The following is a 12,105-nucleotide window of genomic DNA, read 5'->3' as shown; positions in this document are numbered from 1 at the left end:
TACGATAAATCCCAACCTTGTCTAATGGTGGTGGTGAAGTGGTAAAGTGGGGTTTAGGGGTAAAAGAAGCAAAAGGATCCTTATCATTAGCCAACTAGTATTTCAAGGAGGGAAGTAACCCTCATACACAGCTGAAGGAAGAACACGGAGGAGGGGTCACCCCCAAGCACTCCCAGGTGGGAAGCTGGCATTTTAGGTTTAATATTGCCATACAGGGTGATTTATAGATTGCACAATGGAAAGACTTTATGGGAAGTTTCCATTCCAGCCTATGGAGCTCAGAGCAGGTGCGGGACAACGTTCCAAGAAAGTCAGGAAATGCCCTCCCTGACCAATTACCGCAAATCCTCTCCTAACAAAGAAGTCCTTGAGAAAAAGAAATGCAGGTGGAAACATACCATTTTCTCCAGGCAAAACTAATGAATCCCCTCCTCCAAATCTGGCAGCTTTAAGTTCTGTATGAGAATGCTTATTTGCCTGGCACGTTTACTTTTCAGTCTGGAGTCTACAGGACTGGGTGCCCCTCTAAGGTGGCTCAGAAATGCAGAGAACTGCAATAGCAGGGGCTTGCAGCGAAACCTGAGAATACACCTCAACTGCTCTTGAGTCCTAACCCTAACCTAACCCTAATCCTCATCCCAACCCTAATTCTAATGCTAATTGTAAATCCAACCTGAACCCTTTTCATAAATTTTTTTTTTTGTCCACTTCTACTTTAGATTCAATTTTGAAATTACTTTGCAATCAGTTATTGTACTTTTTTCTTTTGGGGTTGTAGGTGGTTCTTTCATATTATGGAAATAGATTTGTAGTTGATATATATTGTAAAAATTTCCTTCTCCTGGTCACCTGTATTTCAATTTCATAAGGCAAAAAATACAGTAACTTTTATTTACGTGTTGCCGCATCCAACCATTTCCTTTTAATTCCTGATTTTTGTATTTTGGTCAGGAAAACCTTTGCCAGTAAAGCAGTTATACAATATTCCATTCTCAATTTAGTTATTTTATTCACAAATACAGGGTTATATATTTATGGATTTTTGAATCATTTTGTATTTATTGTCAAGTGTGCTCATGATTGGGAATTTTTTTTCAATTTGATAGCCAGTTATCCAACATTGATTTATTGTTAAAAAATCTCCTTATTTTCCTGTCATTTGAACTGGTCCAGTTGTCATCGTCTAAATTTATGTAAATGTAAGGGATTTTTTCAGCATATGTTTAAATATAGCTCATTCATTGTAACTTATTTCTAGAGTCCAGCATATGACTATACCATTATTTATTCATCCATTCCCCTTATGTAGGTTGTAACTTTTTAGTATTACAAAAATGCAATGCATCCTAATCTCCTTGGATAATAATGTGAAAGAATTCTCTAAAAAATATAGCTGGAAGTATTGGAGGACATGCATTTCTAACTTAAATGGAAATTGCTAGCTTGCTGTCTTAGGTTGTAGTAGTCATACCCAAGTATTAATAACTACTCATTTCTCTAAATCCTTAGCTAATACATGATATTCTCACACATATTTCTTTTGTTAAATTTAAGTGTGTGAAGTAGTTATCACTGTTGTTTCAATGGGCTGTGCTTAATTGCGTATGAAGTTTCATTTGTTTGCTGACTATTTAGTGATACTTCACTAATAAATTCCTGTTCTTATCCTTTGCATATTTTTAGCTTTACTGAGATATAATTGACAGGCAATAAACTGCACATATCTTAAAAGTGTACAATTTAATAAGTTTTGACATATATACACGTTTGAAACCATTACCAGCCATCAAATCAAGATGATGAACATATCTATCATCTCTTGTGGTGGCTTCAAGCTGTGTGTACCCCTGAAAAGTATGTTCTTAAAGCTAATCCATTCTGTGGGTGTAGAAGATAAGATCTTCTGGTGAGGCTACTTAAGTTAAGGTGTGACCCACCTTATTCAGGGTGGGTCCTAATCCTCTTACTGGAGTCCTTTTTAAGAGAATAAATTCAAACAAAGAGAGAGGAAGCCATAGAAGCAAGAAACTAACAGCAACAAAATCTGGAAGAGAAAGGAGAGGCCAGCAGACACTGCCATGTGCCTTGCCACGTGCAGGATCACTAGCAGCTGGCCTTCAGAAAGAAATCACTGCCTTGATGATACCTAGATTTGGCATTTTCAAGACCTCAAAACTCGATACTTGTAGGCTAGTAAATTCTCATAGTTAAAGTCAACACATTTCATGGTATCTGCTTTGAGCAGCTTAGCAAACGAAAATGCCCCCTGTAAAGATGCATGTATCCATTACTCACATGTGTATTGTATGACTAAATTTATATAATGTTCTAGAAAATACAAACAAGTCTATGGTGATAGAAAACAGATCAGTGTTTGCCTAGCAATAGCAGGAACTGTGAGAGTGTTGAGAGAAGAGGGGGCAATTACAAAGGGGAATGAGAAATTGTCTTTGCTCAGAATTTCTGTGCTCTTTTTGGCTCCAACCTCTACTGTATAAACTTTGGAACATTATTCCAATGTCCTGAAACCATGTTGTTAGAATTTTGATTGAAACTGCCTTGAATTCACATTTGAGTTTGGAGAGATTAACATCCAAGCAATATTGATTCCCTCCATTTGTGAATGTTCTTTTATGTCTTTCATTAAATTTCATTGGTGCTTTAAAATATTCTCCTAAATATAATATTAAAGTCTTGCATACAATTTTTAAAAGATTTTTTCCCATTGCTGTTGTGAATTGGATTCTTTTCCTCCTTTATGATTTAACTAATTATTTCTGATATAGAGCTGCTATTGTGTTGTGGCCCTTTTTTTGAGAGAGAGAGACAAAAGAAGCTTAAAAGAGCAAGATTACAGTTTAATTTAATCTAAATTAATGAAACATAGTCATATTCATATCTCTACTATGCCACATATGACCTTCCCTCAGCTCAAGAACTGTTTGCACCTTTTTTTTGCCTCATCAAAATTTTGCTAAAATTTTTTTTTTTAATTCTTACATGGGCATGCTCGGGGAACCAAACTCCGGCCTCCGGCATGAGAGGCTAGAATTCTGCCATTGAGCCACCATCACACTGCCCACCACCATTGCACTGCCCTCATCAATTTTTTAAAAACTTTTCAAATTGTATAATATAACATACATGCAAAGCAAAGAAAGAAATACAAAAGCAATAGCTTTCAAAGCACTCTTCAACTAGTAAGCTGTAGGACAGATCCCAGAGTTTGTCATGGGCCACCATATCATCATCTCAGACTTTTCCTTCTAGCTGCTCCAGAACATTGGAGTTTAGAAGGAATATATATTTTTTATCATGACTTTTTTCTTTTTTTGTGAAAAATAATATAAAAACTAAAAAACAATAAATTTCAAAGGACAGCACAACAGTTAGTTGTAGAACAGATTTCAGAGCTTGGATGGGTTACAATTCCACAATTTTAAGTTTTTACTCCTAGCTGCTCTAAGATACTAGAGACTAAAAGAAATATCAATACAATGATTCAGCAATCATATTTATTTGTTAAACCCTACATTTTCTGCATAATTCTGCCATCACTTTGATCTTTCTCCCACTCTTTAGGGGTATTCAGACTATGACCATCCTAAATTTTTCATGTTGGAAGGGGCTGTCAATAATATGGGGTAGGGAGGGCGGGCCACCATGGCTCAGTGGCAGATTGCTTGCCTGCCATGCCAGAGACACGGGTTCATTTGCCAGTGCCTGCCCATGCAAAAATAAAAATAAAAATAAATAATAATAATATAGGTTAGGGAGATGGAACTAGCTGATGTTCTGGAGAGGCTGGGCCCTCTAAGTTTCAGGACTTATGTGATGTGGCTTTTAAAGCCAGCAACTTTAAAAAGCTATTTAATTTTAATAGTTTTGTGATTGATACATTCTCAACAGTTCTATGTATGTTGTTTGCCAATAATGACAATTTTGTCTCTTCCTTTCAATTCTCGTATCTCTTATTTCTTTTACTTGTCTTATGCATTGGTTAGGTCTTCTGGGGATACTGTTGAATAGTAAGCTTTCTTCAATTTAGAGAGAAAGTATCTACATTTTTATCAAGAGCATAAATAATACAAGATTAGATTCAGTTCAAGTTTGCTTTCACTTTAATTTCCTACCAAATTATAAAACAAGCACTCTAAGGAGATACATAATCAAACTAGGTGGATGCAGACTTCCAGTGACTTCTTTATTATTCACTGATTCTACCTAAATTGGGGGCTAATTTGGCAATGAGGAGGGTGAAACCCACATATCAAAGGAACTCAGAATTATGAGTTCAATGTCTTTTATACAGTAGGTGGGAGAGGGGTCAAGTTGGTCTATCTCTCATAAGAAATTTTTTCAGTATTTTATTTTCTACTGTGTCATCAGGCCTGAATGCTTGATCATGGGTTATTATCTAGGTTAGTTTTGTTTTATTTACAGTTTGCTAATTTTTAAAAATAAAAAGTAGGGCTTGAATTAATTGAAATTTTTTTAATATTAAAATGAACATATATATTTTAAAAATCTATTAATGGGGTCAATTATATTAATGATTTCTTAATGTTGAACCTGCTTTGCATTCCTAAGATAAACTCTTTTTGGTCCTGATGCATTATTTTTCTTCTCCTGTGGGACTCAATTTACTAATGTTTTAATTAGGAGTTTTACAACTATGTTCATAAATGATATAATCTATGTATAGATTTTTAATTGCCCTTTTTTTCAATCTTTCTGGATACCTATATTTTTATTGTGTAAACAGATCACTGGATTTTGTTGCACTGCTATTTTAGTTCTATTCAATTTCCCCAGTCTTAAAACAATCTTTTTTTTATGTGCTACTTTATATTTGTTTTATTTGCCAATACTTGAAATTATTTCTACCATCTTATTATGAATTTCCTTTTTATTGTGCCTTCTCTTCACTTCTTCTCTCATCTTCAACACCTTATAAATTAAAGGGGTAGTCTTTATCCTTTTTATTCCTTTACTACTTTATAGGTTATATCTTTTATTTTTATTGTTTTAGAGATTGGCATTGAGTCTTAAAATTGTAAATGAAATTTTAAATTTTATAACGAAGTCCAAGTTGTTCAATATCTCTAGCTTCTTCCCAGAAAAGGAAATGAAAATGCTTTAACTTTCCTTCAGATTTCACTTTCAATATTTTTGTTATTAATATCCAGAAATTTAGTTTTATTCTATTTTATAACTAATCAAAATTATTAATTATTACCAGCTTTAGCTATCAATACTTATTTCAATTTATCATCATTTTTGTGGTTCCTTTTGTCACATTTTTTTTTTGCTTTCCACTCTTCTTTAGTAGTTTAGTCAACGAATATCTTTTGGAGTAAAATCCTCATCTTCATATGGCTATTAATACTTTTATTTCCTCCTTGATACTGGGCGATATAATTGTTTGCTATATATTTTTGAAGATATTATAATTTCTTCTGCCGTTACCGATTATCTAGAGAATTCTTCACCCACTCTATGTTCCTTGACATCCTATCTTTTTTTCTTCTATTAACTGCATCAAAGATTTGAAGTTCTACAATTTTATTATGGAGTTTAGTAGATGTGGATTTAACTTGTTTGGCCCTTATATAACCTTTTAATTTAAGGACTCATGAATTTATGCACTTCTAGAAAATTCTGGAAAATTGTCTCTTTCAATTGCCTTTCTTCCGCTCCATCTATCCTCACCTTTTGGAATGCCCATTAGATGTTCATTGGCTCTTCCCTATGTCCTCTATGTCAGTTATCTTCTTTCATATTTCCAAATTATTTCTCCTTTCATTGTATGAATTTAGTGAATTACTTATCTGTATTTTTGCATTCATTAACTCGGTCCACTCTGTTATTGTTTGTGCTTTTCAAAAAATATTTATTTTGAAATTATAGAATTTGCAGAATATCTCTATAATTAATGTTTTTCCAGTAGAATATTTTTTTGCATGGGCAGGCACCAGAAATCAAATTCGGGTCTCTGGCATGGCAGGCGAGAATTCTGCCACTGAGCCACCATCACACGGCCCTAGAATATCTTTTTATTTTTAATTTCCAAATGATAGAATACATATATCTTTCAATTTATTTTTTTATCAGGTGCATATATAAGAAACATCTACATTTTTTCCATAAACTCTATACAGGATTTTAAACAAAATAATGTTTTGGAAAAATTTTTAAATGTTTTTATTGAGATATCTTCATATACCATACACGTCCATCCAAATATAATTTTCAAGTTATGTTCTAAATTCAATAGGTAGAATGTCAGAATCACATATGGCTATTTTGGAAAGTACACCAAGTGTTAACACAGGGGAGATGCAGTGTGTAATTGCATGCGAAGCAACTATTTGTAATTGTTTATTAACGATCATAGTAACTGTTTGGTTATCTAGATGTTTTAAACATTGCACATTCTGACACACTCATTACTTATGTAAGTAAAATTTGTTTTACTTTTTCTACAATTTCAAGGTATTTTGAATGGGGAGGAGAAGGGACATGGGGAAAGAGAGAGAGAATCTGATTTCATAATTCAACCACACCATTTACTATGGAATAAAGAAAATGACAATAATAGTTTAACTTTTTTGAGCCTTCACTATCTGTTAGTAAATTCATACAAATTTTCTCATGATATACTTATGAGATAAGGATTTTAATTTATCCATTTTAAAGATGCAGAAACTAGATAAGTTGTGAAATACTTGTCTAAGGTCAAATAAATAGTAAATTTTGGAGCCAGGACAGATTCCAGTTTTGAAAATTTATTAAGTGTTTACAATATAATACATTTCTATAAAATATAATACATTACATATTATATATAAATTATATTCATAATTATATATTTAATACCATATGTAATACTGTATGGTGGGTATATCATAATACTCACTGATGTCTATATTCTAATCTACTAAACTAAATGAATTAATATTTAAGAGAAAAATTGTCTTTTCATCTGTATGTAACTTTAAATTTCTCAAGTCTTGGCCAATTAAAGATATAACCATTTTATGAAGTACTTTTACAAAGCAATAGAAAAAAATTAAACAAACCTTTGCATGTGTAAAAAGCCCTGCTGAGTTCTTACTGGGGTGGAATCATTCATTTTGGGTTAGAATGAGGAGAACTTAAAAGAAAATGACACTCAGGTCTATAACCATTGCTAGAGGTTTCAATTTTCAATGTTTTATTTTCTGTACTTTTCCTGATTTCCTACCTGCTCCTGTCCCTTCTCCTGGTTTCTCAGGAGATAAGGAAAACCTTTTTTTTGAAAAACATATCATAAGCCCTTTTTCTAGTGCCATGGCTATAGCAGTGATGCTGACCATCATCAGCCACAAACACAGATTGCATCCCTGTCCTGAACTCTGCTCTGTACTTCTGCCCCTTACTCTGGAGCCTCAGTAGCTTCCCCCATGGCCACAGGAGGCTGAGACAACCTAGAGGCCACTAAGAAGCTCTTCAGTGCAACCTCTTGTGTGCAGATCAAGCTCACCATGGAAAGCACAAGAGAAACCATAAAGATCAAAGACCTGGGATCATTTATCCCCAAAAGCCTTCTTTGACCCTCAGTCAAAGTCTTCTCAAAATCACAGTCCATCAGTAACATAATATTCTATCTTTAATCACTTTTGCCTAGAGATATCAGCCTGATTATTTATAGTTCCCACCTAAGACTTCTCTCTCTCCTCATCCCACGACCCAGCTCTGATGAACAGAGGGAATCAGTGCCTGGTTTCTGCCAGCACCACAGCCTGGTAAAATGCACCAGAAGAACAGATAAGGAGACTAGTGTCTCATCGGCATAAAACAACTTGCTCTTCATTGATCTCTTATTCCATGCTAGGCACAGCCCAAATGCCCCTTATTGGCAAGTGGGGACACTTGGACAAATGCCTATCTAGTGACCACAATACCAATTTGGATGGAAGGGGCTATTACAACAGCAGGTACTTCAACCCATTGTAGCAAGAGGATCAAGCACCCATGGTGACAAGCCGAGGTAGAGGCCATGGAGGGAAAGAGATTGCAAAAGCCAGAATGAAAACTAAAGACATCATGTCTAAAGGGCCATGGAAATCCATCTGGGGTTGGGTAGTCCTTGTCTCTTAGAATCTGCATGGTAATCCCATGAGCTAGGCCTTATTGGCTTATTTTATAGATGAAGAGCTTCAGAATACCCCAAAATATTTCCAAATATGTCTCTTTAAGCCGGCACTCCCTCACGCTTTGGGTTTGGCATAGACACCTCCACTTGGAAATCCCATGCAAACTGTCAAGGCAATATATTGAAATATGTAAAATTTAGCATGTCAACCTCCCTAAGCCTGTTCTAGTCACACTGGAGACCTCCCTTCTTCCTCTATGAATGTATATAATCAGACATCAGATCTTGTGATTTAACCTTTTAATATATTTCTTGAGGCTTTACTCTGCTCTAGCATTACTATAACTGTTTCAGCAGGGACCTCGTTAGTGTTTCTGATTTGAACATTTCCTCCACATGCTTGTCAGAGTCATCCATCTAAATTATAATTATGAATACGTAAATCTCCGTCTTTCCTTGGACCATTCAATCTCATCTGTTACAACTCAGCTGAGGTCCTGTTCCTGAAGGAACACCTCCCTTCCCCCCCTCACGTTAAGTTTTCCCTCTCTATGTTCCCATATGAACAGAGGCATACTATTATCAGAGCCAACAGGGATTCTGAGTAAAAATAATGAATTGAAAAGAAAAAGAAGAACTACTCTGAAGATTCAAAGGGAGGACACACGTCTAAGAATTATTTAATCATAGAAAACAGGAAAAAAAGTAGAATTAAATCGTGTTATATTATTATTGGCATCATTCGCGATATTTATGCTAATCCGATTAGAGAATTTGCCATTTCTGAATGGTCCATAAATCTAAACCTGAGTAAGCCCTTTAGCATTCTCAGCGCATGGAAGGTCTTCCCTCCGTCTTCCCTGACTGTGGCTCATTTCACACTGACTTGTGATTTCCTGTTTAGCTATCATCTTCTTCACTGTACTGTGAGGCAGCAACCTTGTCTTTTGCTCACTGCTGTATTCTCACTGAATGGCAAAAAAACTGGCACAGAAGGAAATGTGATTTTTTCCACTTGGGTGGGAAATTTGGGGCTGGGAGCTAAGATGGGAGAAGAGGAGCTGCTGTGTGCTTTGCTCAGATTAGATCATTTCTGAGATACTTGTCCATATGAAATAAGCAATGCGTTCTAATTATAAATAAAACAAGAGATACATAACATACATTTTATGGTCATGTGTATTTTCAAATAATGAAGACATACGGCACTATGAAGCTTCCTATTGCACTCAAAACTGTATCACTTTTTATTCTGTTGACATGAATTTTCCTTACTAGAACAGGTGCATATTATGAGTCTGATCTTATCCCAGTGTCTATACAAATTAACTAGTCATCTATTGTACATATCTGTAGGTGATTTCTGATTTAACTACTCAAAGAAAAACTTCAATGCACATTCTTATGCAAGTGTCTTCAAATTATGTGACTATTTCTGTGGAATAAATTTCTAGAAGTTAGGCTTCTAAGTCAAAGCGTATGCACTCTAAAAAAGCTGTACTAAAATGCGCTTTCACTATTTCCTTACACCATGTATTATCACTGAAAACATCTCAAACCAGTAAGTGAAAATGGTACCTAATTATGTTATTTTTCATTTATTTCATTTTTAGTAGGTTGAGTATCTTCTAATGTCTTCGTCATTTGTATTTCTGATCATTTTTTTTTATCCTAATTGCTAGTTCATAATAATTGTTTTTCTGCCCCATTGGCCTATTGCTCTTTTATAGTGATTTTTAAAATTATTTGTATATTGTGGATAACAACACATTGTCTATTATATTTTTCAACTATTTTAATCAGCTTTTAAAAGGTCTTCTAGTATCCGGCTGGCCACGGTGGCTTAGCGGCAGAGTTCTCGCGGAGGCCGGGGTTCATTTCCCGGTGCCTGCCCATGCAAAAGAGAAAAAAAGTCTTTAAGTATCATTATTATATCCTCTTTGTTGTAGAAGTTTAAAGTTTTCATAGAGTCAAATCCATCAATACTGGTTCTCATTTCCATGCCATGCTTAGAAAGTCTCTCAGCATCTGAAAGTATAAATGTATCTTTTTTGTTTTGTTCACAGATAAAATGTATAAGCGCATACATCTCGCCACAGGTGGAGCCAAGAGGAAAAGCTGTCTTTCCTCTCCTAGCCCATTAGGACATGATGTTTCTTAAAATGATGGGACCAAACACAGCTCTCCAACATTGTCATAAAGAGTCGGCACTGCTTTCATGTAAAGATTGCTTTTGATGGTTTTAGGTTGGAGTTGACGAAAAATGTTTTTGTTGGAAATTTGAGAGTTACTAAGTCTCACAAATAAGAGGCTTTTTTTTTTTCTTAACATGGGCAGGCACCGGGAATTGAACCTGGGTCTCCCGCATGGCAGGTGAGAACTCTGCCTGCTGAGCCACCGTGGTCTGCCCAAATAAGAGGCTTTTGAAAATTTAAAAATATATGTCTTCCCATCTGAGATCGGGCAGACAAGTGTATAAATCAAAATAAAGTTTCAACTTTTAACTTTTTTAAAAAATAACTTCTTGAGGGTTTTAAGGGAAAAGAAAGCTTCATTGAATTTTTTTCTTGTTTTCATTTTCTCCCATGAGTTCTGCATTCCTTGCATACTCAACAGCTGGAAATAGGAATTTTCACCACCCTCATCATAATTATACATAATATGAGGATGGTTAAGATTGTGAATCACCGAATTAATGGATGGGTATTATTTAGGTCATTATTATGATGGTTGCTATGATTATTATTTTGGGATTATTATAAATATTGAGGATGATGCCAATAATAATATAATACCAGATTTCTACTTTTTTGGACACATTTTAGTACAAGTGGGAACCCTTAACCACCTACCCAGCATTTCTAGCCCAGAAAACAAGGTGATAGATGGTGAACAGACCAAGAACAGCGTGATATTTCTCAGCAGCTAAATATCCTATGCCTCAAAACAAAAGGCCAGAAAGTTTTAAAACTAGAACAATTACTTTATACATGTCTATTTATGTATAATTAGTACATTATATCGTGTACTTATATAAGTGTTGAGGGTGCTTGAAAATGACTAGAAGTGTTCAACTTCAAATTTCTTGTATTCTAGTAATATGAAAGAAATTCCAAAAAAAAAAGAAGACCCAAAACAAAAAAACTTCAAAACTTGACATTGCATGACTGGTGAATTGGGGGTACACATTGTATAGCCCAATAAGAAAATACCAAATTCTCTAGAAAACAAGGCTTATAGTTCAATGCCTCACCCTTCCTAATGCTTCTGAGAAATTATGCATTTTCCATATCACCCAGGAGGAATATTACAAACTTTTAAAATTTAACTTTTTTGAGAAATGGGTAACAGTGACCTATTTCTCTTGAAATTCTTAGCACAATTTTAGAAAAGGAGACTGCTATTACTGTCAATAAGCATAACAATAATAAGAGATTGTACAGAGAAATGCTGAGATAATAGACATATTTTATTGCAAATCTAGCTCAGCAACCTGTTTCAAGCTCAAAAGATTGTGATGTCAGTTATTACAGATAGGATATCACTCCTCGTTTTGATTTATACAAAAAATTTTAAAAAACACTAGTAAAAGATGAAAAGCACCTTAGCATAATAAATGAAGTTTCAAACATAAAATACTCAAATAAAATAGAAGGAGCACTTAAAGAATGGAGGATATCAGAACACCATATGTTTTCAAATACACGCCAAATGAAATAAAGAAATTGTCTATGGGAAATAATTATAGTTTACACTAGCGTTGTGTTTTGCAGTTTACATGATCTTACTGAGACTCATGATAAGCCTCTGAGTTTGCAAGGCTGAGTCTATTATTTTCCCCAGTTTGAGAATGAGGAAATGCAGACCCAGCTCAATTTCTAGCCCCCAGGAGCCTCAGCGAGAATGAGAGCACAGATTTCCCAAGTCCCAGTGTAGGGTTCCTTCCATGGCCATAACGAGGGATGTCA

The sequence above is a fragment of the Tamandua tetradactyla genome, chromosome 1 (genome assembly GCF_023851605.1).
Source record: "Tamandua tetradactyla isolate mTamTet1 chromosome 1, mTamTet1.pri, whole genome shotgun sequence".
NCBI classification, from domain to species: domain Eukaryota; kingdom Metazoa; phylum Chordata; class Mammalia; order Pilosa; family Myrmecophagidae; genus Tamandua; species Tamandua tetradactyla.
This window is presented reverse-complemented; position numbering follows the sequence as displayed.